The sequence below is a fragment of the Aegilops tauschii genome, chromosome 3 (genome assembly GCF_002575655.3).
Source record: "Aegilops tauschii subsp. strangulata cultivar AL8/78 chromosome 3, Aet v6.0, whole genome shotgun sequence".
NCBI classification, from domain to species: domain Eukaryota; kingdom Viridiplantae; phylum Streptophyta; class Magnoliopsida; order Poales; family Poaceae; genus Aegilops; species Aegilops tauschii.
In genome coordinates, this window is record NC_053037.3 from 612,899,328 (window position 1) to 612,926,655 (window position 27,328).

Genomic DNA, 27,328 nt, shown 5'->3' on the forward strand with positions numbered 1-27,328 from the left:
ATAGAAGAAACAAATATTTTAGCATGATCAGAGAGGCATTATTATCCATGATATTTTGCTATTGCAATGGCTGCAACTGAAGTGGTTGTGTGTTGTGTATGCATCTTGTTAATTGCATAGACAAAAGAGGCAGTGGTTGTGGAGCACCACATGTTGCGACTAGAAAAACAAAAGGATGGAGCAATTCGACTTGTGGCTGCCACCAGTTGAAGAAAGACAAGCAATTGCGATTGAGCAGAGGAAGCACACATCACTCAAGGGTTGGCTTCGGCATTCTTTATACCACACTTTAAGCCATCTCCCTTGTCGGTTTGCAAATTCAATTGACCAAAATGTGCTCTTTGTGTTGGTTTACTCTAATATCTCACAAACAGAAGAGTGTGGACTATGGACAGTTTCATCCACCCAACAAAGGACCTCCATATCTGCATTGTGTCACTGTGTGGTGGCGAAAACACTTCTGCTTGCATATATATAGCGTCGATTCCCTTGCTACCAAAGATCTTCTCGGGTCATCCAAATGCCATGACCAATTGCAATACTATGGCATGGTGGATCATCATGCATGTGGTGTTCCCGTGGAATTGTAGTTTGTACCCACTGGAATTGCCCCTTCACATCTGCTAAAAACAAAATATGGAACTCTGAAATCTGAATCAAGAGCTCCCAATCCATGGCAACAGTTGCATGATAAAACAGAGGAAATCATCTTGGTTCACCACTTCCTTATTAAATTGTAGTTATGTTTTGTTTGCCATGAGGGTTGTTGTTTCTCTGTAAATCTGGGTCCAGAGCTCCTATTTTAAATCTAGGTCCAGGGGAAATTGCAGTTATCTCAAATCAATGACACATTAATCTGTCTTCATTTTATCATAAGTTGACGTGGTGTTAGCAGTATGTGGCACACTTTCTTAGGCAAACATGAACCTTTTTGTTTTTCGTTTGTTGAAAGAGTAAGAAATCTGAACTCAGCATCTTTGTAAGTTCCATCTTTCTATACTTGGATACTTTGGATATGGTCTGCATTGCAATGGGTAAAAAAAAGAGCCTATTCACGCAGTCAACTGTCATATTTCCTGACCAAAATGGCCATGAAGTGCATGAAAGAAATCCGTCAGTTAGGCAGGCAAGCAAGTAAGTCCTCTTATACACTCGGAAGTCATCGAGAAGTATAATGAAGTCAACAAATAATGCTGACAATCTGAAGCATTGTACTAACCAGAAACATGTATATGGAGGATCACTTAGCTGAAACCCTGAAACTGCACTTGGTCAGTTCCCAAATTGTCCCCTTACCACATTAGTTGTGTTCACTGAGATCGGCATACATGGATTTGGGGGGCGGCCTCTGCCGCAGAATCTAGGCTTCATTTGCTCCCAAATCCCCCTTGGCAACGTTATTCAACTAATCACTAACCCAAGAGAACATATCAGCAGAATCTGTTCCGTCGTGTACCATCATTCATAAGTAACATTCATCGAGTATGCAGAGTGCCGAAGTACTCTGCGTTGGCAGCCAAGTTAGTAATCAACTAAACAGACATAATGCGGACCAATGAGAAGCATTTCCTGCGTGTACAAATCAAAAATGTCATTTAGTACAACCTAAGCTTCACTTGCGGCCCCAGTTTCCCCTCTGCTCGCCTTGACTGTCTTCAACGGAGTCGCGACTCGCGAGATCACGAATCTAAGGGGCTAAAAACAGCAGAATCTGCGGCAGAGGCCGCCCCCCCAAATCCCTCGCCCTGGGCAGAGCCCGGCCTGGGGACGAAGATTCACAGGAGGCGATGGCGGTAATCTTCCTGGACTGGCTGGGATTCGGGGTCCTTCACCAGAGTCGACGAAGTTTGTTAGGATTGGAGCGACGGGTGGGATTCCTGGACCAGTTAGCGACGTTTGTTAGGATTCCTGGACTGACTGGCTGGGATTCGGGGTCCTTCACGGGTGGCACGCCTTCATCGTTGGATTGGAGCGATGACGGGCTGGGATTCAGGGTCAGTTCGTTAGTCGGCGAAGTCGTAGTCCTCGTTCGGGAAGGCAGACGTGGCGAGCATGAGCAAAGGTTTTGGATCCCAAGCGGACCTTTTTTCTAGAGGGGCACCGAAATTTGCGGTTACCACGGTAACCACGAAATACCGAAAAAATTCGGACGAAATTTAAATTCAAATATTTTTGATGCGGATATAGATAGGTGTTTAACTCTTAAGATAGCACGATCCTTGCCTGGCGTAGTGGCGCTATTGGACCACAGATTCCGCTTGCTCGTACTCCCTCCGTTCGGAATTACTTGTCTCCATTTTCGATACAAGTAATTCCAAACGGGGGGAGTAGGTCAGTGCAACATTTTTGAACTTTTGCATCCTAAAAGGGAATAAAATTGTGCAGGACAAGACTTGAACCCAGGACTAGCTGCTGAGAAAAGGATGCCTTTGCCACTGGGGCAGGACCAGTTCCGTTGACGAAGAGATGTTGCGTATTTAACTCCACAGTAAGCGTTTGAATTCAAAATTTTCAAAATGTTCGAAATATTTGCTTGGTATGAGTGTTTCTCGAGGGGGGCGGTAAACACAGTAACCGCGCGAAATCGCGAAATTTCGTTCGGTAACCAAAACGCTGGCATGAGCACGATGAAGATGGCCGCAAAGAGCTAAATTAGGAAAGACAAGAACTACGAAATGCGCAAAGAGCTGTCGAGGAAGCTTGGGCGGCCACGTGCCGGTGATCTTCCTAGGATGCCCGTCGAAGATTAGTGCACTTTGCTCGCACCTTGCTTGCGAGCTCCTCTACCCGTCCTCTGCCCGTGTTTCTTGCCAGAAGTTTCCAAAGCTGCAAGAAAGACATCATTTTGTATAGGAGGTCAGCCGGGTGATGGAAGAAATGACCCTCTATCAAAGCCTTGTTTCTGGTAGTCCAAAGGGCCCATGCGATGGCAGACGCTAGACGGTAGAAATCCGAGAAACCACTCGGGTTCCATGAGTGGCTTCTCGGACGGCACTCCACACAAATCTAGCTAATACATCTGAATAAGATGTGATCGCGGTCCTCACCTTCTCCCCACCAAATACATTTGCCAATCCCCGGGCCTCTTCGTTTTTGCACCTGATCCCCACTAGTTCTATTATGCGCCACCTGCCATAGGAAGATTTTAATCTTCGCTGGTATCCATGCCTTCCATAACCCCGATAGGTCACATGGGGTGGAGCTTTTGAAGATTCCTTTGTATAATGAGCCCTTAGAGAAGTTTAGCTCTTCTAGTCAGCAGCTCCTATGCACCCCTAAGGCACGTGATGCCCCTAGGGGTGAGACATGTGTGAGCCCTATGGATATTCTCTATGTCATATCCATGGATCAGGTTATAATAAGAATTTTTTGGTATATCAAAAAAGATTTGGGTGCAAAATTATGCCTAGGAGATTTGCCTCGTATAGACATCCTTCCAATTTGCTTCAGAATCTTCTAGGAGCTTTAAGAGACCCTTATGCTGATGGAGGCTGAGCTGGAGGATGTATCTTATTCTTCCTGACGATTGGTTTACTCCAATATCTGGGAAGCAAAAGAGTATGGAGTATGGATTGTTTCACCCACCCAACCAAGGCCATCCATGTCTGCATTGTGTGGTGGTGAGAAAACCTCCAGTTGCATATATATAGTGTCGCTTGTCTTGCTATCAAAGTGCTCGCCGGGTCATCATATTACCATGAGCATTTGCATCATTATGGCATGGTAGATAATCATGCTTATTGTGCTCTATGGAAATGCAATGTTTACCCATTGGAATCGCCCCTTCACCTCTGTTGAAAGAAAAACACGAAACTCTGAAATATGGGTCCAGAGTTTCCATATATATAAGAACCTAGCTAAGGTAACGATGGTGTAAAATTTCAAGAATCCTGAAACAAGACACCTATAATATAATATGATTCAACAGAGCGATTGAGAAAAATACAATTGTATTGGTCCTGCAAATAAAATAGTTCAATATATATTTATCTCACAGTAAGATAAAATGATTGTTTTGCTTTTAGCCGAGGGCAGGCAAACACCTAGTCCAGAATCCATTGCGGTTTTGCTCAGGTTACAGTTGGTTAGCGCTTGACGATGGATTCTGAGTGCCTCCGCGGCACTCGGTCTGAAGCAAATGCTAAGCTAATTTGTCCTGCTAAACCTTAACCGATTCGGGGGCTAATGATGGGGTCACCTACTAAGGGTGAAGCCAGAGAGCTGTCATCCTCGACCACCTAGGGCCCCACATCAACATACCAAGAGGCTCCTGAGCCATTGTCGCATTCAGATGCTCCCCTCAGAACATCCACTCGGATGAAGCCAACTCACTCGGACGCGCCACATTCACTCGGCTATGTTTGCCTGCACTCGGACCGGGGAGGCGAATGGTCCGCACGGGTTCTGAAGAGTCCGAGGAACACGACGCCAAGCAATTAAGCATACTTAAGGCACCAGTTACCTCTAATGCTCGTAGTTAACACCCTCTTCATCTCCCTTGTAACCTAGCCATGATGAGGGGCATCGAAATCTATATAAGCCGCCCCATAGTGCTGGGACAAGGGTTCGCATCCTTTGTAATCTATAGACACGAGAGAAACATAGCCCCAGGGCTCGAGACGCAGGGCTGTTACCTCTCCGCGAGGGGCCCGGACTCGTAAAATCCGTGTGTCACACATGCATTGTAGGTAGGATCAGCCCTCAGTAAATACCCCTATTATTCACTGTCAGGATTGTTGTGTCGACAATAGCCATAGTTCGTAGAAGAGCCGCGTCGAAAGCAGCCATAGTTCGTAGAAGATCGGTGTTGTTGTTGAAGTCGCGTCGCCTCGCCTAGCCGTTGTGCCTTGTCTTGTGTGGCGTCAGCTTTCTCAACTTCAGCCTCCGATGAGCATGACGCGGGTGGCAGTGGCACCATCTTCCTCGAACGGGACATGGACAATACCATGGCATGGTGTCATTTTCATGGACTCCGCCCTTCGTAGAGCATCAGGAGCGACGAGCGGATGACGCCTCGACATGCTCCACATCTTCATCTTCAATGATGTACAGCGTGACGAAGTGGTTGACGAGTAGGAGGTGGCTTGCTCCATGTCCCCATCTCCACACTAGTAGAAAACAGGGTACTAGTCCCGGTTCCAGAGGACCTTTTAGTCCCGGTTCTGGAACCGGGACAAAACAGACGGGACTAATGGCCAAAACCTTTAGTCTTGGTTGGCTTAAGAACCGGGACCAAAAGAGGTCCACGTGGCCGCTGGGGGGCGCCCAGGGAGTACACCCTTTATTCCCGGTTGGTAACACCAACCGGGACCAAAAGGCAGCCACGCGTTAGCATCTCGCATGCGCTGGGGTTTTTGTTTTTTTAGGGGGGGGGTTAATTAGGGGTTTTAAGGGGATAATTTAGGGGTTTCATATATTGAGCTAGCTATAGCTACTACATATAGAGAGAAGTGACCTCTCTTTCTCCGTGCTTGGTCGACGCTAACTACTACATATAGAGAGAACTCGACACTAGTAAGCAAATGAAGGAACCATTAATTACACAACATCGTCATGAACATATACAGAGGGAAGTGACCTCTCTTTCTCCGAGATTGGTCAAACAATAAGTTTTCGTATATCTATCCGATGCTACTACATATATACAATATAACATCCCTGACATCATCAAGCGCCAAACTCCCATTGAATTTCCGTATGGTATTCTCCGTCTTTATGTATGACGTGGTCAAGAAAGAATCCCGCCAATTCCTCTTGAATTGCTCATGTGCAATCATGTGGTAGGAGTTCTTGCCGCATCTCCCACATCTAATTTGAAGAAGGGGGTTAATACATATATATGAATGAAACTCAACACAATTGATGGTAATAAAATAAAATTGTGAATATTATTGTTTACGTACTTCAAATTGTTTATCAGAGTAGCCCCGCTCAGAGGTCGAGTGGCGGATGAACTCGCAAACATAGTATCGACATAAATTATTCCCACCTTCCTGCCAAAAACACTTTACGAGAATAGAGTTCAATCAAACTGATAATCAAGCATGATAATGGTATTGATGAAACAAGAATCATTGAGAGATGCGCGGAACTAGCTAGTGCTACTTACTTTGGGGTGTGTAAATCACAGCTCCTTCTGCAGACCCGGAACCATTCCGGTGAACTTTTTCCAACCCTACCATGCAAAGAAAATGATTACTTGATATCAGGAAATGAACGAAAGTTGCCGATGTGGTGGGATAATGACTGAACTTACTTCTCGAGCATTGCAGTCATGTTCGCATAATCTTGGGGATCTTTAGGTCTCGAGTCTAAGACAGTTACTACTCCCCCGTCAAGCTTAATCTCTAGCAGAATAAAGTGGAAGCTGCGCACGCATAACTCATCAATTACATTACGATAACCTCGAGTAAGCGAAACCGAATATGCACAAGACAGTAACACTCACTTGAAGTTGTAATGAAGGAGTATTTTCCCTTTGTTTTGATGTCGAAGGAACGATTCTAGCAAGTTTTCCTCAGTATCTTTGACTGAGCACTGAACTGGACAGGGCAATGTGTGGGCAGAGCACGCTGTACGCGATAGCTGCCCCCTTCAAAATAACTTGTTGTTCCTGACTTTTCAAATGCACCAAGCTCCATACGCCCATATTTCAAGAAAATAAAATGGTGAAGAAGGGGACGTGCAGGCCATGTTGTTATACATCTAAAAATAAATAATCTACAATGGAAGAAAGTCGAAACCGGCCAAAAGGCGGCCATGCTTAACTATCAAAACCATCTGACCAATGGAAATGCTTCACAAGGCCAAAGAGCACACTGCTGATCCGGAGTCAAAACACATTTCCGTTAGAACTCACTAGTCGTCAACCCGTGCGTCTGCACGGGTTAGTCTATTTAATGGAAGCATTGAATATCTATTAATGTTTACTGATTCCGTTAAAATTAAAATTTCTATATAATTCGAAAATAGTTCTGGATGATTGCAACTAATAACATGCAATGTAGAAGATTTTTGACCAAAATGTGACCATCATATTTCCCACTTGCCTTTTAGATTATAAACACGAAAATCTACTAATCAAGCCCAATTCATTTATATAGTGTATAGGTCATAAGGAAAGACTACATGTTTTTTTTTAACATAATAATCCGGACCCCCAATCACAAACGTGTTCAAATGAATGTTTTGCTAATTATATATATTCTCTTCAAGGGACAAAGCGAACACAAATTTCCATCAACTTTTACGCATCTAGCTTTCATGAAAAACATCAATAATATATCAGTTTTTACATCAAATGATAATTAATATTTTTGGTTTGCACATTGAATCTTATTTTACGATATAAAGTGGTAAAAGGCATTTTTATATTTTAAAATTTTGTTATTTAGAATTTGGAAGTTTGCTTGAATATTGTTAATCTGATCCCAAAAAAAATAATATCTCGTCCTTCGATGGTCTAACAATTCCTATAATTATTTGAAGCCCATCTATATGACTGATAAAGTTATTCTGTACATTTATAAAAACTGGTCGTTTCAATATCCCACAACCGAGCCATCGGAAAAAGTAACGCCGATGCTTTTCTTTGGCCGATGAACTCTGCCAGGTACTCTAGTTAAAAAAAATTGTATAGTCAGCATCTATGTCATCAAAATATGTGGACGTGAGCACAACTCCACTTTTAGCTACTATTAAATTATTATAATTTTATTAACTAAGTGATTTTGTTATTTGGAAAACCACCGTCACACACAAAATTCGGACTTTATATGTATGTCTAATTTGTGTACGGCGTTGATATAACACACGTATCTGTGATTGTGTACGTATAGTTTTTTCTTAAAACCACGCATATCTCTAGCCGTGTCATGCATGCCTGGCTAATTGCATTACTACGTTTCCTAAGGAAAAAAAAGTTTCCTTAAAAAAGTGTAATTTTTTAGGTGGTTCTTGTTTACACGTTTCCTAGTGTAAAATATCTGGACTCTTTTGGGCTGATCGGATTTGACTTGTACGGGCTGCTAAACGTGAAGTACGTATCTTGTTTAGTCCTAGACGTAGAATTAAGATCTAACGGTTATTTTAAGTAGTCATGTATGGTTTCAATGGTATTGAAAAAGTGCTGGCAAGGTCAAGTGAAAATCTTTCTTTCATGTATTTATTATGACCATGTCAGTGTAGAGATAGTATCAAGAGCAGCTCACACTCAAGAAAGGCCAACATCAAGAGAAAGCTTGCCTTGGGATGTATTTTTCCCTATATTCTTGGACGCCAAGGCAAACTTGTACCTGCTTATATGTAGTATGTACCTCTGTAGACCAACCAACACATACTTCTATGTGATTATTTCTGTTCATGAATACACATAGGCATGCAACTGTGCTGGACTGCTGGTATTGCACGATGTAAGTTCCTACTATGTGCATTATACGAACATGACCTCACTGACATCGTGGCTTGGCTGAGGGAATAGATAGTACATCACCGCGGCCTTGAACATATCACCGCATGCCTTGCGGAACATGGTTTACTGCACCGCCGCCTTGAGCAAATCATGGCATGGATTGTCCTAGATTTCCTCCATCGCATGTGGTTTCGCTTCCTAGGGCCTAAGACTATGGCTGGCCGCTGGCACACCATCATGGGTGATTTTGATTTGCTAAACTGCCTGTTACGTGTTCGTGTGCTTGATGGCGCATCTCCCAGCCAATTTGATACTTGTGGCTGTTAGCCTGTACAATTGCGTCCGTTGTGGCCACGTATTCAGAAGCTACGGGTGGGTTGCTAGCCTATACCACGGCGTATATGGTGGCTGCGTATTCAGTAGCTAAGGGAGGAGAGCGTTGATGGCTGGTTGGAGAGGAAACTTCCCCGCTGAGATGACGGCGGCGGAAAGATGACGGCTGAGGAAACTTCCCTTGGAGAAACACCTATCTGCCCTGGCCGCTAAGATGACAACGGCCGGATGTCAATGAACCTCCTTCTCGGCTGCATCCTCCATGGCTGGATTCTAGTGTGATTGGATTTGGAAGAGTGACTGTGCGTACATACTGATGCACGTTTCTTTACGTCCACCTTGAGCTTGAGAAATTGTCGTTCTTCTCTAGCTGTTTGACCTAGATAGAATAGGATACCGAGAGATGATTCTTGTTTTCATTGGGCTGTGTTGTTTTTTCCTCTGGGTGACGTGAGGTTATCCTATTCAACCAAACAAACCTATAGAGGTGGGACAATATGCATGGACTCCTTGTTACTTCATCTGACGGTGGTTAATAACTAATAATTAGATCCGGTAGACGTTAAATGTACTTTTTAAGGATTAACGTGGAAGCTCCATTGGTGCTTCTAATGAGTAAATATAAGATGTCCAAAGTCCAAACAATCTTCTTTCAAGAACTCGATTGCCAGCTTGCCGATTCCTTGAAGAACTGGCATGTCTTCTGCTGCAATCTTCTTGTCGAACATCGATCCCCACTCTTTGCAATCTCATAACATTTGCGGCACTCCTTAATGAGGATACTTTTTTTCTAGAATACGCACAAGCATAAGGATACTTTTCTCATTATGTTCATTTCTCGTCCTGGCAATGAGTTCCATGAGAACCACTACAAAAAGCTATAGACTGTTAAACAACCAAACATGTACCAACTTGTATGATAAGTCAGGACGTTAGAATGCCAACTAGCTCGTAGCGTATATACATGTTCTGTTACGATCTGTATGTATCTGTACGTGTGTACCCCTCTACCTAGATATAAATTACTCCCTCCGTCCGGGTTTATTAGGCCTCTCAGCATTACAAGCATGTTCCATTTTATAAGGCCCCGCTTTGGAAAAGGTGCATGCATGCAACCATTGAAGCATGTTCCATTTTATAAGGCCCCGCTTTGGAAAAGGTGCATGCATGCAACCATTTCATTGGTTGCATTGAAAGCCATTATTATTGGTGCCATGACTGTAAAATTAATACACTTCATACGTGCTTTTTCATTGGTTGCATGCATGTCAGAGAGTGCATTGGGAGTGAAATGGAAGAATTAATGTGAGCAAATTACTATGTGTCTTGGTCTAAGAAAAGATGTCTTTTAGGTCTAATAAACCCGGACGGAGGGAGTAGATGTCAAGGGCTCCCCAATTGAGTTCATTTTACAGTACACTACATCGGGATATGAGCTATGTGAGCAGATCTTGTCAGTAAAATAAAGGCTAGTCTACTCACATGCATAGCGCGACGCCCCTTCCAGTGCCAGACGCAATAAAGGAGCTGATCCCCTGGGTGAACAATAATTTTATGGTAGGCCCGAAAAGGCTCGGAAATTATCTGGCGTGGACGAGCTCGCTCGCTCCTGGTATCGCCATGCGTTCGTTCACTTCGGGATTTGGGACGTATGTAGTATTACCGGACGCGGACGCGGTGTATTTAATGCGTGTACATAACGCACAGAGACGGAGTGGGACACTCTGACCCCGATATGACGGTGACGCCGTCACCGAACCACCATCAGAAGCATGTGTAAATGGAGCTGAAGACCTGCAACGTGGTGAGCAGCAGTATGCTGATGGCGGCGAGGAAGGTGAGAATCTTCCACGAGCTGAGCACATACTTGTGCATGAACCGCTTCGTCTTGACGCGCCACCGACCATCGTAGTAGCGGTTCACATCCTCGATAACCTTGTCCATGGTCGGCACCTTGGAGTGCTGCACCGACCGGCTCATGCCGTTGCACAGGTTGGCCCCCTCACTGTCCCTTTTCTTCATGTGGTTGAGCACGATGCGCCCCGCTTGCGGAGCAGTGCAACGTCGTCGTCCGTGTCAACGATGCCGTTCATGAGCTCCGTGTACCGGGTGAGCACCAGCGGGCCTGATGCGGCGATGACTCGAAGGCGATCAGGTTCTGGAGCACCACCTCAGTGTTGCCGTCGAGGGTCACCGCGGGGAGGTAGAGTGTCGCTGTCTTGCGGTCGAATGCGATAGTTGACGCACTAGACATGTTGCCGTTGGTGGGCGCAAACTTAACGCCGGAGCTAACCAGCTCGAACACCGGTGGGATCGTGATCTCCTACTGGTTGGCGCCGGCAGACATGAAGGGCTCAACATGCATACTAGGTATACCGGCGAGCAGCTTCCACGATGCCTTGACCACAAGCTCAACCGGCTTTATCACCTTACCAAGGCGACCATCCTTGAGCTTCAACGCGATGAATTCGAACAGTTGCATCATCACGTGCTCGCTGTCGGTGCTAGTGCAAGGCTTCTCCTCCTGGCCTTGGCTGCCGCCGCCCGGTTGCTGCTCCTCAGGGACAGAGATATGCACTTCGATTTCTCCGAGCGGCAGGGTGGTGTGTGCATTCTCCGTGTCAGTGAGCATGGGCACCGCTGGCACGACCAGGTGGTAAAGCAGCTCGAGCAGGTGCGCGTGCTTCATGACGTCGCATGAGGTCGCCCGCGGTGGGAGCGGATAGTGCCGATCGACGTCCAAGCGATGAAGACTGCGGATTGTGTGCCCAAGTTGCGGGAGCAAAGCTGCAGCACACGACCCACCAGGAGCCGTGTCACAGATTCACACAGCTTTGTTCAGCTGTCTAAATGAGTTCTTTGCGAAATGACTTTGTTCAGCTGACAGATGGAAGCGTAAGTTCCCGAAGTTAACCCGTGACGTCTTCACAAGGTAAATGAATGTTTGTAAGTTTCCCAACGTTTTTGTAAGTGGACGCCTGGTGGAGATGACATGTTTGTTTGCCTAGTCCGGAATGTGTAAGCTCCACACGATTGGGCAGCACGATGGGGACAAAATGATGTGGCCACTGAATAAGGTGATAGAGTCTGCTATGTTTTTTCATAATCTTGTTGTTAAACGGGATGTTGTTTTTTTTTGTTCCCAAGATAGATGTTATTTGCATGCCGCTACCAATGAATTATGCAGAAAAACTTGGCCACTTTCCGTCAAACAGCTGTTTTTGAGGTATTTCGTCTGCGGGATGAGCATGAGAATTTCGTGGCTGACGATGTGTTACGGGCTACTCTGGAAGAAGGCAAGGGATGATGGATATGCATTGCTATGTCTTTCGTGGAATTTGCTTTTTCAACTAGGGAGGACTGGGTATTGGGGCTGACCACATCTAGCCATCTAGGTCTCTTGAATAAAAGCATGTAGTGTTTGAACTAGGGATTTATGATGTCTTTAAATGTCTGGGCGTATTTTATGTATGGAGGCCAGCGCAATCGATTGGATCTTTTCGATTGTTCTCACCATACAAATCACCAAATTTATGTTTTGTTAGAGGCATGATTGTTTTATTTTCCTTTCGCGATGCTTGTGGGGGCAGTGATGAGAATGCTTTGCAACAGTATTGGGTGGTAGTCACACGGAAGCATCTTTTTGAAGTACACCGTCGAGAAATTTATTTTTTTGAATCAAAGGCAAAAGATTGCCTCGTCGATTAAATTAGAGGAGAATAGAGTTACAGAGTGTTACAAAAGCCCGAGAAAATGGCATGACAATTACTCGCGTAATACAAATGTCCCTAATTTTTTGGCCTCTGTTGTAACCCAAAAGTTTGGCCTCGTCAACAATAAGCTTTAGGAGGATTGGCGGAGGTCGAGGAATGTCTTTTGTTTATATGCACACCAGATGAACAAGGCATGCAACTGATGCAAGTATCTAGCCTTCTTTTTACTTGTCGGCGCTATTTCAATGAGAAGGAAGGAAAAACATTTCTAAAACTGGGTAGAGTTTTTTTTCATGTGTTTTCAGTGAGGACGCTAACTGAGGTATTAAAAAGAAATTAAATTGTGTGTTTGTCAATGGAAAAATAAATTATTGTGAGCTTACTATATTTTTTTCATGCGAATTTATGTGTCATGTACTATTCTTTTGGAGGAAGTGGCATAATCAATTTACGAAAAGCTAATACTAGATGTGTAGTTGTTTTTCTAAAAAGTTTTCTCCTTTTTTATTTATTACCATGTCTATAATTTTGTTGTTTGTCGATCTTTTTTCTACGTGCGTACACCACATGCATTGCAGTGGAGTGCAATTTTTTTGGCCATATTTGTTTGTTCAACAGAATGGGGGAACTATTTGAAAGTGCTACACTGAATTTTTATAGGGTTGTACTAGCATCTCACACGTAGGCATCTCTGTTTTGTAGACATAGCTCCGTCTTCCCCAAGATTGTCCATAAGTTTGCAATGTTTTCGGCCAAGAATCTGAAGGTGGATGGTACTCCATATTTTTGCAATGATTTTCACCAAAAATCGGAAGGTGGCTCCATTTATTTGCAACGCTTTTGACCAAGACTCCGAAGGATGGATACCATGGGGTGTGGTTAGCAGGCAGCGTATGAGCAACATCTTTAATGTGAGTTATTTCTTTGGCATTTTTGTAATTCAATAAAAAATCACATCAGCACGGGCCAATTTTTTTTTTTAAACATGGCCCCTTAAGTTCCGATTCATTAAAAAAGTAGAATAGAGTTGTCCGCTTAATTTACGGAAACCCGATGAAGAGCGTTACAACACATCCTCAAAAGGGCACCCGGTGATGCACGTGCAAAATGTAATTGTTATTTATGTTATTAAACTAAGTTACTGGTACTAGGACAATTCCGAATTGTCATTCAGATGATAGCATAGCACTCGATTACACGGCGACAGGGCCGAATAAACTTAGTATTTGTCTTAGCCCATAAACATATAGTCGTAGCATAAGTCTTTTAAACGCGACAGGGTTACATAAGCAGAAACATAGTTGAGCTGATATAGTTGCGGCATAGCTCTTATCTGCCACCTAAACCATTTGCTATTTGGCTTGATAATTGAACTGGGGATGCTGGCTTACTCGACCAATCCACGCCTGCTCCAGGATTTGACCTGTACCAATGGAACAACATCATCATGGACTGCTAACTACCCGTTTCTTACACGCCGCCGTCTGCGTATGCCACTGTTTTCATGGGTGTAGCCGACCTGTCTACCTACGGTCGCATTCAATACAGCCCTGAAACGCGTCGTCCAACAATTCGTCCACTTACCAGGAGCACGCGAGCCCGTCCACGCCATCGCCGTTCTCTGAAAAGGCTAGTCTACTCACATGCACATCTCTCTCTCTCTCTTTCTCTTCACCCCTTGTTTCTGTCACATCCATGTAGTTTTTTAGGAAATATAGAGAAAGAGTTGCGGTGTGCATGCAGAGATGATAGAGAGAAAGAGAAAAAGGAATTTTTCTTTTCGCGGATTAGAGAAAAAGAAAGTTGATAGAGGGAGAAAAACGAAGTTGCATGCCTAGTTGAGAAAGACACTGTCACACAACATCTCCTGTCACTGTTCAGAACGCCTCTCTCTCTCCTTTTCTCTCACAATGTTACACAACATCCCTCGCTGCCTGCAATGAGTCATACTATTTCGGCCTGCATGTGCAGCATGCTCATGATCAGTAAAAGTTCACGAGAGAGAGAGTGAACAGTATCTTGTACACTGCAAAGTTGCTGCGTGTGAGCGACTGCTGCATGCGAGCCTATGAAATATTGACCAGCTTTGAACACCAGACCGAGACAACACGAGGGGACTAGCATACATGCCTAGCCTACTTTTTGTTTGTCGGACCGGACAGCGCCTGCAAATGACGCTGCATCAAACAGTTCACGCTGCTTTCCTACACATATCCCAAAGCATAACGAATGGTGTAGATAAGAGCGACCATGGAGGCCGAGCTAGGAAGGAACTTTGCGATTGAGGAGTGCCGAACTACAAACCATCCTGTTTTACATGGTATCAGACGATCCTTTTCCCATCTAATGTCGACGATCCTGGGCTAAACCCCGTCCACTGTAGTAGCTGCCACCAGCTCCGTCCTCGCGTCGCTCACTTCAGATGCAATCACAACCAAGTCTGTCGGCTTCCTCGGCACTGCCTCAGCTTCCTCCGGTCCCGCTCTCCAACAACAGGCTCTAGCAGCTACAGTTTCTGCAGCAGTCTCTTGTGTGTCGGAGCAGAAAGTACGCGACCCGTTCCAGCATTCCAGGGTGCATGTGATGCAGCTCCGTCACATGCTCCCCACCATCCAGAATCGCGTGTTCCAGCGCTCCTCGGTCGACAACATTAACTGCAACTCGGGCGACGCTGAGCGGCGGTGGCGGCGGAAATGATAACCGCAACTCCTGCAGCGCAGTGGCGGAAACCGTCGTGGCTGCGAGTCACCCAGCCACAGCCACAACTACGGGGACCCCAGCTGCTGGAATTTGGTCTATTTCGGGCCAGCTCACTATCCACTTTCAGAATTCCTATGTAGCATGCATCCATATGAACTTTACGTAAAAAAAAAGGTATCGATATGAACTGCGACAATTAAACTGTGATCACCAAAGTGAGTAGCTAAAAGGATAATATGAAGCCATCAAGACCTCTGGAGTTATTGCGTTGGACTATTTCTAAACATCTAAACATCTATTTTTAGATGTTCAGATATATTCCTATGTACAGAAAAGATTAAAGTCTATATGAGTTGTTCACAATGGTAACCTACTCTATGTGATCGGAGATCCCGTGAATTAGAATTGGACGACAAGCTGTTGGTCAACTGAGAGGATAGTATCCTTACAATTAATAATACCACTACATGAAAATGCAATACTCTCCTAATCAGCATGGTAGGTTAATGTTTATCTTAATGTGTTTCGATGTCTTATTTAAGCAGATATGTTGTCCTGCAGAACATCCTTTAAATAACACACATAAATGACTCTGATTGTTGAATGTCGCAATCTATGAGAGTGGTGTGCTCTCTAGTAAACTCATGAAAAGCCTCGGAGTATGACGCATAAGCTTCACCCGCGGGAAATCCCACGGTAGCCTAGTATCGGTCAAGGCTTTGTGTGATGCTAGATTTGCAGAAAACATGCAGTTCAAGGCCTAGTCCATTGTACAAATTTCTTACTAGTGCAACATAGAGTTCTAGGTGTAAGTTCAACTTAACAGTCTCCACTGCAGTACTAGTATAAAAACAGTGTTCTGGAAGCAAATACAAATTTTGTGTGCTCCTAGGATTTGGTGGGGGATTGATGAAATTTGATCTATTTTGGGCCAGCCCAATAACCACTTTCAGAATTCCTAATAGATCCTAAAGGCTCATTTAGCACATTAATGCAAGGTAAGAGGTGAGACTAAATTTTAGTCCTATACTGCTAATTTAGTAGGAGTTCGACCTCCTTGCAAGGGAGGTTGTTTTCCCACATGTATGATCATGAGAAGAGTGACGTACACGAGCGCCCCTCCTCCACCGCCCGCCTTACCACACCACGCCCCGTCATGACGCGCGCATGCCACAGGTTGCAGGAATGAGCCGAGCTATATTCTAAATTTTTGCCGCGCATGACTGGTATATGAAAAGTCATACGGGAGCTGAAAATTTTGTTGTAGTGGAGTTTGAATATGAACACTGCTGTCTGTTCGTTTCATATCCCATTTCTTTGTTTCACCTTCTATTGCTGCCACTTTGTGTCCTACTCCTGTGCCTATAAAGAGAGGTCGCTCCTCTCTAGAAAGACACACCAAAACAACATCTGCATCACGCCACCGAGTTTCCAGCATTGAGCTACTGCTAGGTCCCCCCCCCCCCCATCCGGCTTGCAGCGTGCACTGCAGATCGAGACAGTAGGCCTTAGAAACCCCGCCACTTCAAGTCCTGTATGAGAGAAGGGTGATAAGGTTTTTAGGGATCGTTCTGCACGACTAGTGAACTCTCCATCACAGATGCCACGTACACCGATGATCACTTCCCCAACGACGACTTCTTCCCCGACATCGACAACTTCTTCGACAACATGGGTGACAACATCAATGCCAACGCTAATGCTTCCTTTGCTGCTCGGTATGTGTTCATGTCTCTTCAATTCGAGGTCATGCTAGAGTTTCTTGTTCAAGCATTTGCATTAGGCATGTTCTGTTCAAGTGCACAACTTTAGATGATATTTGCATACTCTCTATTAGATTGCATGACTTGTCTTATCTTTGTCATTCTAGTCATGTTTTATCTACTGTTTCTGTTAATTATATTCATATGGTAAATTTCTCATATTTCCAACACCGCACAACAACTCTTGCAACTCCGGAAGAACGGTGGCAAGAACGTTGACATTTTCTTCTTCTTCAGGTTTATCAGTGCAATATTCCCATGTCGTCTTCGACTGCTACGAACAACTCGACCACTCCTTCATCCGCAAGGAGCGCTCCGCCAACAACGTCTCCACCGGCCAGGGCTTTGATCCTATGTGGTACCTAGCTTCCGGGGCCATCGATAAGATAATATGCAACTTGACAGCTCAACAAGCATGAGAGATACAACGGCAAGGAACAGGTCCACAAAGCTAATGGATCAGGTATGCCAATTTCCCATGGTTCACCTCAGATTCATACGTCTCGTAAACCTTTGTTCCTTGGGCTTTTTGCAACCTTTGAAAAGTGAAGTTGCCTCCTTTTTAATGCACAAGAAATATATAGAAGGCAAAGAGAGTATGCAATAATATCCGTCTCCCTGCGGGCGCGCTATACCAGTTTGCGCCCGGCCGGCCAGCAGTCCCGCGCTATAAACACGGCAAGTGCCCTCCGCCATCCGGCACAAGAACCAGCAATGGCATCCTCCTTGGTTCCCGTCGCGGCTGCGCTGCTCCTTTGCATCATGGTTGCCCATGCGCGTGGTTGCTGCGCCAAGCACCGCGCGCCTCTTCCTTCCGCAGTCGTCGAGCCGCCACCCTACGGGGCCGCTCCTTCTGTGGACAATTCTAGCTGGCTAGACACCAAGGCGACATGGTGCGGCGCGTCCCATGATGACAACGGCGGCACGTGCGTGTTCAAGAACATCAACTTGCCCCCTTCTCCTCCATGACCTCCCGCGGCTACGAGCCGCTCTTCATGGATGGCAAGGGCTGCGGCTCCTGCTACCAGGTATGACCTTACATAAAATCCTTACAGTTACTAAGGTCCCAAGAAATGGAGCTATGTGGTTAATCGGGGCTGCGTCGACCGCTGGGATTAGCCTGTCAGTCGGTTTAGGTTTCTGTTTTCCAGCCAAACGGTCCCAGTCGCGAGGTGTGCGTGATGGGTTTGCAGGTGTTTGACCGACACGCGTCTGTGCGAGCATGGTGGGGATGAGGCGGTTCCCGGTGTATCTTCAGCATCTATCTCTGGAAAATCCCCACGAGACGGAGACCTCCTCGGCTCCTCCTGCACGCAGCATGCCCTTTTGTGTCCCCGCCGTCGCCACCCTTATACGGTGGCTTTCCTGCCTCGCCGCTGCTCCTCCGCCTTTCCTGCTATCGTGCGCGTCCGCCATCCTTGCTGTACTGGCAGTAGATCGTAAGGGGGCGGCGGCTCGACGAGGACAGGGAGGGCGGCGGATTAAAGAGAGGAAAGGAGCCCCTGTCTAGGTGAGTCCATATCACCTCTCTTCTCTCTGCTCTAGCGTCTCTCTCGCATGAGGGGGCTTGGTCGCATTCCGGCATTCGGGAGCGGCAGATGGCGCGTAATTGTTTCAGGGCGGGGCAAGCGACTGCTGAAGGATCTAAGCGCGAGCTCCCAGGTAGGTAGGATAAGTGATGCAATGCGATGCCGACCTGATTGGTCGTTCTGTTGGACTTTTGGCTGGAGATGATGCTCTGCTGCTTTTCATCACGCCGTCGAAGCATCAAGGATCACGTCCAGGCTATGGGGTCGTTGCTGGAAGATCTTCACCTCACCTGGGCACTACTGCTGCACGTCGGCGTCATGGCCAAGCCTGGGAGGCTGGCACAATTGTCCGTCAGGCCGACCGGCGGTAGTACCAACCCGTAATAACTTATCGGTTCCCCTTTCATGCTTCGGTCAGCAGCGGCGGCTTCTTGAGGGTGTACGGTGGCAGAAGAGAGCCCTTCTTTTGTTTATTTTGGTATACTAATCTCTTCTCTCTACAGTACAGGAGCTTCACGGTGAAAAGCGAGGACAAGAGTTTGACGGCTATATATAATATGTGTTGGTGCATATATGAGTAGCTTTATTATGTAGAAAGTAGATGCATATGTATTTCTTGGGCAAATCTATCAGTGCATAAATAGACGCATATAGCACAAAGCTACACATGTAAGAAATAGTACTTGCCCCTTCATGGAAATTGGCTTCATTGTGCCTCCATAATTATTTTCTGATTTTGTTTTCAGTTAAAATTTATGTGAATCACAGAACAAAAAAGCAGTTGTATTCGCACAGTGATTGAATCCACACCAGACCGTGGCTTAGCTTCAGAGCACCTCCGTCTCACACTCTTCAGGAGGTGGTTCAGTTTACATGGCTTCAGTTTTGGTTATGTGATGAGGTCATTCCCTTCTCTCTTTTTGAGAATTTTTAGAATGAGTGTTTTGCCAGATATTACCGTTTGCACAACAACACATCTGTTAATAGATGCTTGCATAAGGTGAAAGTTTTTACCTTCTTTGTTGATACAACTATCTCTTCAGGAGTAGTGGATAAATGGTTACGGTTGTTTGGGCTTCTGAAGTTTCTGTTTTATTTATAAGAAAATGTTGAATTGGTTGTCTGCTATTCCTTTTTTTTTTGACGAAAAATGATTCCTATATTTGGCACATATGCATATTACACATTCTATTCATTTTCTATATATGTACATAAGAAGCAGAATGACAAGAAAAATGAGTAATATGTATTATGTAATCTACATCATCAATTGTGAAAAAAGAAGACATTTGCTGCCAGCTAGGGGTTCAAAGTGAATGGAGAATATTGTGATCGCCCGATATTTCCAATAGAGTCTGAAACAAATGTCTTAATTTTTCTTAGTTTCATGTTCTATGGTTATGACTACAATAATTTAAAGAAGTTGCCTTTGTGTTATATGCACATTACATTCTCTTTCTCAGTGCCACAAAACTGAGGTTCTTTCTAAAGTGTTACAAAAATAAGGTTTCATGTAATTATCACTCGCTAGATTGTTAGTCTTTTTCTTGAAGAAACTATAATTTTAGCTACATGCCAAAATAAACATGGGAATCATACTGGAATAAGGCCAAATAAAATAGCCAAATAACAATGTTTCACGGAAATAAAAAATCAGCCCAGCAAAGCGCGCGTTTGCTTCTAGTTTGCTACTATGTTCACACGCACGCGTGCATGCGGCATGCAGAGATATTCACATACGACATACTGTAGATGTTTGTGTGTGCCGCCTGTAACGTTGTAATGTAAATGCAGATAAGGTGCTTGAGGTCAAACCACCCTGCGTGCTCCGGCATGCCGGAGACGGTGATCATCACGGACATGAAGTACTACCCGGTCTCCCACTACCACTTCGACCTCAGCGGCACCGCCATCGCAGCCGTGGCCAAGGCCGCAACGCCGGCATCATTGATGTGCAGTTCAGGAGGTATCACACCCACCTAGCTAGCTCTATTGCTAGTCACTATCATGACCATCGTCTTAACTTTCCAAGATCGATTGCTAGAAGTATTGTGTGTTTGTGAGGCGACACACACACTGAGAGTGAATGACTTGGCTGTGCAGTGTGCCATGCCAGTACCCGGGGCTGACGGTGACATTCTACGTGGGGGCGGGGTGGAACCCATTCTACACATGGCAATACTGGTGGAGTACGAGAACAGCGACGGCGATGTGAACCAGCTGGACATCATGGAGTCGCGGTGAGACGCTAGCCACGGCGGCGAGTTGGCTCCGACGGGGGAGTGGGTGTTAGATAAAACGAGAAATAAATGAGACACGAGAGACACGGATTTAACGTGGAAACCCTTATGGGAGAAAACCACGGACGCATGAAGGCGCAATCACTATGATGGAGGAGTATTACAAGCACGAGACGACAGACCGTCTTAGGTGCGACTACATGAGGTATATATGAGGGCAATACATAAGAGTCCTTGAAGGATAAGTAAACGAGTTGTACTTATACGCGTCGACGTCAACGCAACGCCCACACCAGTTGTACTACGTCTAGTCCAACACGGTACTAGAATTTGGATTACAATGTAACAGTGGGTGCCCATGAAGGAGTCATGGGGCTCCATCTGGAGGATGGACGTCGGGCACCCCATGCAAGGGCCCTTCTCGTTGTGCATCACCAACGAGTCCGGGAAGAAGCTTGTCGCCGGCCAGGTCATCCCCACCGACTGGGAGCCCAAGAAAGTCTACAGCTCCGTCATCCAGTTCGATTAATTGATTGATCGACCGTTTATGTCATGTCCAGTTTTAAACACAAATGATTTATGACTGCAGGCCTATCTAGCAGTCTGAGACATCGCCTGTGACGTCTGGTGCATTCCTGTTTGTTCATCGTGTACTTCCTGTGCTTATATATCTATGTATATCAATTTATGTTAAACATTTGCTTCTTTAGGGTAATTTTATACATTTGCTTTTTAGGTTAATGTGCTTTCCTTCAATTAGATTGTCATGTGCAGCTGCAAAGATGATTTCATTATATTCTGTATGCTCAAAAGCTGGGTGTACTTGTATTAGATTAGAACTTCAACTTAATTAACATGTAAAAACAGTTCAAGATATTCAATCAAACTACTCGCTCTAGCAGCTAGTGTGGCTACTATAATCAGAGCAACAGATAATTTTGACGATCAGAAGCATTGTATAACCAAGAACAGGTGTATATAACATCACTTAGCCAAAACTACAGTTCGTTTGTTCCCAATTTTCTTTCGAGAAAACAGCAGGAGCTTTGCCTCTGCATTCAAAAGAAGAGAATTGACCAATTTATAAGGAAAATTGGCCGAAAACCGATACATCGACACACACCAGCCCCGAGGCTACGTCCCTAACGAGCCGACTCCCCTGTTGCCCAAACAACCAGATTTGCCACTCCACCACACAACCCGGAGCCGCCACTCCGGCTTACAAACCACAAAAACTCACACACGTCGGCCCCGAGGCCGCACTCCACACGAGTCGTCGACTCTGCCGTCCACACGACCAGAACCGACACTCCACAGCACAGGGGTGCTGTCCGGAGCCGCCGCTCCGACTTTCCCGCCGGCCCCGAGGCCACGCTCCACCTGAGCTGATGACGCTGCCGCCCACGCGACCAGATCAGACACTCCACGACAATGTTCTTCGGAGCCGCCGCTCCGACTTCCTCACCGGCCCCGAGGCCGCGCACACGCCTGGCCGATGAAGAACCCACAAAGCCACCCGAGCCACCGCGAGCTGACGAGGACCAGACCTCCAAGGCGTCGCCCCCAAGAGGGAAGCGACAAGAATGCCGCCGATGCCCGTTCCGACCAAGGTCGAAACTTGGGTTTTCACCCAGAGAGCCCGAGACCGAGGCGACAATGGTGGTGAAGGGGCTCCACGACGACGCCTCCAAGGAGGGAACGACGTCCGAGGACGCCGTCGACGCCGGCAACGACCGAGGTTGAGCTAGGCTTTCGCCCGGAGCTCACCAAATCCATCCTCACCGCAGCCTGCCATTCTTCAATGCAACCAGAACTCTTCTCTGCCATTACAAGTCTCCAACCGTAGTCACCATGACTTTCTTCACCACTGTCAACACCGTGGAAATCTATACTTAGACATGTCACATGGCACCGGCAATACAGCGAAACTTCGCGCCACGCCCTCATGAAGCCTTTCTGGCCCAAGATGTGGGCACATCCTATCGGATCAATTCCTATCTGGATATCCAGTGTTGCCATGCACCAAAAGCTGAGATATCCAAGAGGAAGACCGGAACCGTCGGTGTCCAGATCGAGAAGGCTGCTACAGATCGAGGTTCCGGAGCACGAAAAACAGCAGGGCCAACCACCTGGGACTTCCCTGGATCCCGACGGGCCGGATTTGGGCAGCGCCCCGCTGGCCGCCACCAACTCAGGCAAGAGCACTGTATGGGTTAACAAATTCGGTGAAGCAAAATGTGGTCTTTGTATTGGTTTACTCTAATATCTCGGAAACAGAATAGTGTGGAGTATGGACTGTTTCATCCAGCCAACAAAGGAACTCCATATATGCATTGTGTGGAGATGAAAAAGCTTCCCCTTGCATATAAATAGTACCAGTTTCCTGCTACCAAAGATCTCGTCGGGTCATCATATTTCCATGATCATTTGCACTACAATTGCATGGTAGATCATCATGCTTATCGTGTTCCGAGAAATGCAAATTTTTTCTGCTAGAATCGCCACTTCACCGCTGTCAAAAGGAAAACGTGGATTTCAGAAATCTGAATCAAGAAATCCCAGTCTCCCTTGTCTCAAAACTGTTGACGGGTTGTCAACTAAATTTCTCTATGATATATTATCTATAAGTTTGGTGTTACCTCACCATAGTTATAGAAATATTGCAGACCGGTGCTTAATTTACTTCCTGGAACAGATGTTGTGATGCTGATGGGTGAACAGTATACCGCCTTAAACATTATGAAACTTTTAACAGGATATATGTTCACATCTTCTATGCGAGAGTAAAGTTTCATATAGAAAAGATATATTTTCTGCCTTGGACCAATAAGAGGAACTAGTCCTGAAAACACATATTCTTGAGGCACCAAATTTGTGTATTTGAACACACACCACAGAACCTGTTCTTTTGTGAAACTATAGCACGAACATGTACATGATTTTTTATTTTTTTTTGAAATGGAGGAGGACCCCGGCCTCTGCATCTGGACGATGCATGCAGCCACTTTATAAATTCTTCACACAAGACATTACAAAGTAATACAACAGTAAGACTAAAGACACCGTCTAGGCAACATCTGTCGCTATTCCTATCCAAATGATAAAGGGATGTTGATAGTCTGGGCCTAATACCAAACAGACCTCGCAGCCAAACCTAACATCTAAGACCAGAGGTCCCATCCAGGACGCCTGCCGGGTATGGGGCACCCACCGGTCCGGCGCACTCCTCAACCAGGACGCCTGCCGGGTATGAGGCCGCCGCAACCACCTGCCATCAATCCATCTTCAGAGTTGTACTGTTGCATCGACCTTGCACGGTCTAGCTGCCTTCGACGCCACCACGACGCCAGACAGCTTCCTCCTCCTGCGCAAGTCCATCTCCGCGCATGGGACGCCGAGTCTCCACTGCGCCATGCCGCCGAGACCCACCGTCGATGATACTGTTGATGCCACACCGCTCCACCTACATGCCATCTCGTGTCGGCTCCGAACTACCAGAAACTCCACCACCCTGAGCAGTCCTTGGCCGACGCCTTCAGGAAGGAACACGACACCAAAGTGCCATCGTCGCCCAAACAGATTAACAGAGGCTTTCGCCTGCGGTCATGGCAGAGGTGGGGGCGTAGGATCCACACTGAAGCCTCTAGGAAGGGAATCGGCGCCGAGGGCGTCGACTTTGGTGCCGCCGCCACGCCGGCCTGGAGTTTCCCCCGGATCCATGCCCACCCGCCAGATCCGTCTAGCCAGCACTGGGTAGGTATTGGAACTAGCACGAACCGGAGCAGATCGAGTCGGAAATGACGCTACCGGGATTCACAGCCGGCCACCGCCTGCCAGATTCCCACCGCCGCGCACGTCAGAGTCGACTCCGTACGATGCCGGCGTCACGCACACAACTCTGGCCACCCCCAACCATGCCGGTGAGTGGGGGCAACCTCGATGCGCGCCCACCGCCGCTCAGGGCCGCCAGGCCGGCGCCCGAGTCCACACCATCTGGAGGGGAACCGATCTGGGGTGGGGGCCCAGATCCGCCGCCGCCAGCCGCCATGGCCGGCCCCACGCTGCCCCCGCAGCCGTGGAGGCACAACCACCGCCGGATTCCGATCGGGCCGCGGCCCCATCACGCCCACTCCGCCTCCACGCCGGGCGACCAGGTTCGCCGTGATGTTTCGGCCAGAGGATCCCCTCGCGAGGAGAGGAGGAAGGTCCGCCGTCCGCCGGGCGAGCTTCGCTCGCCGGCCTCCTCCGGCGGCGGCGGAGAATCAGGGTGGGGAGGGAGGGCCTGGAGGCGGCGGCTGCTAGGGCGCCCGAGCCGCGTAAAAATGGGGCAGAATTTCACTTCCCCGGCCTCTGCACCAACTAGGGATGCATACGGCCATTTTAGTATGACTACCAAGATAAACATGGTCCTCAGAATTTTCTAAATGAGTATCAAGATATTTTTTTGATGAGTGGTTCCACCACACACCAAACTTGATCCTCAATAAATGGGGAAAAACCCCTGTGCATTACCTGTCAATTCTAGGAATTGAACTCGGGTCATTAGGCTGCACAACCGCATGCCCAACCACTAAGCCAAGGCTCTCTTTGCACATGATGGGCACGAACATGTACATGTAGAAACAATTGATTTTATTTACATTCAAGGAACTTGTGCGTAAGCTCCTGGTCACTTTGTGAGTTACCGGGTACAAGCAGCTTGTTTGCCTATCCAAATTGATCCTTGGTTCAGCTCTTATTTCTATTGTTATCTTGTATCACCATCTGGTTTCGGAAATGATATCACTAATTAATCTCTTTGTAGAAGCAAAAGTTGTTTTTTTTTTCATTCGACATTAGTTTCTGAAAGTGATCAAAATAATTTTATTTCTATTTGTCTTTTCAGTTGATTTGGTAAATTGAAATTGAAATGATTTTGGTTTTGTATGTAGGGTAGACTTTGTGAGCATGCAAGCTTGTGTAACTCTAGCAAGATGGGGCTTCAATTTGGTTTCACTGGAAACACAGCTTAATTCTGTTGGATGGCAACATGATGGAACCTATCAAATGAAGTTAATTATGTTTATCAATGAAGCATGTACTGCTTACATGTGTACTATTTTTCATCTTGGTACTGTAAGATACAATTTTTCTTCTTTCGATTTGGCCATGGCATGTTTTGTAATGTATAAAACCTGAACGTCTTCTTTTCAGCGAGAGTAAAAAGATCTGGACTTCTGTGAGACGATGCAGCGTGCTATATGCATTTTCACGTTCCTCTTAAACAATGCGTGTAACTTGTAATTTCTATCTTTTTTTGCTCAGAGAGTTTGACTATTGCAATTAGTAGGGGCAAAAGAGGTTTGTATATGCATTTCGTTATTTGCGCTAACAAAGGGGACAATTGTCCCGAAGTACCCGTGTTGCGCGTAGGAAAAGAAATAGGGGAGCACTTCGATTGGTGGCTGCTGAAAGTCAAACAATTGTGATCTAGACTCATGTTAGGAATTTAATGTTGGCGCCGCCTCTCGCAGCTCCTTCTTCTTCCTCTCACCAACTCTCTCAGCTCACGGAAAAGACTCAAGAACAAGAACACAAGTATTTTGGTGGCCGGCTAACTCACACAGCTGTCCCTTTTCTTCTCTTCTATTTTCTTGGCTCAACACAAACAAACATATGCTTTACACTTCTTTATAGAGGTAATATCATCCGAAGTCACATAACTTGCGTCTGATGTTCAGCTTGGTGCTAAAACTTTGAAAATACGGATTTATGGTCATTCAACTTGCGTTCTCGTGCAAATACGATGCTTCCTCTCGTATCTAGCCGTATGGCCTGCTCACATGGCGCGCCAGCTTGGCGGAGACCCACTTGTCCGTGGCTAAAGTACACACGGCGTTGGGTGACTGTAGCATGCAGGATTTTTTTAGAAAACCCCCTTGTAATTTGTTTAATTATGCACAAAAGGGCTCAAATATAATGAAAAAAATGGGACAATGACGTTCAAACCCAAGACCTGTTAGTAAAACAGGTAGGCGTACAACCATCACACCAGCACCGATTCACGTTGAACATCTGGAACTAAACTTTATTTAACAATACACAAAAAGCCGATAAATAGGCCCATATGTCTAATGGGTAATTTAGGGGTGGGGCCACTAGTCAGTGGGATACTAACAACGGATTATGCTAAATAGGTAATTAGGCTAATATACGCAGGGCCCATCCGTCCGTGTGTTAGATTGAAGTTCGGGCGCATGGATAATTTTGCAGAAAAATAGGGGAACAGACGGAATCAATCTCTTGACTTCGAGCGTGTTAGTGCACGAGCCAACCACAACACCAAGAACATGTTATTACCCACAAAGAGGAACACTTAATTTTATAATTTGCGATGACAACTACTCATATTCTTGTTTTTCTCTCTCGGACCGAATTTCTGATAACTTATTTAAACTTTTTTGTCGAACTAAATATTTTTAGATGTTAAAAAATTGAAATCAAAATTCATTTCAAAAATTTAGGCGAAAAAACTAGAATTATTGAGATATTTTGAAACCCGGATTTTCCAGCCCCTTCCAGAAAAAGGGAGTAAAAAAACTCGCTTGCAGAAAAGTTTTGTACGTAATGGATTAAACATTATATAATTTCCTCTCAAAAA

The 27,328-nt window shown here is 45.9% G+C and overlaps 1 pseudogene; it reads left to right on the forward strand.

Annotated features, from left to right (window-relative positions):
• The first annotated feature begins 17,633 nt into the window (after positions 1-17,633).
• On the forward strand, positions 17,634-21,217 carry LOC109772584 (expansin-B7-like; annotated as a pseudogene).
• The last annotated feature ends 6,111 nt before the right edge of the window (positions 21,218-27,328 follow it).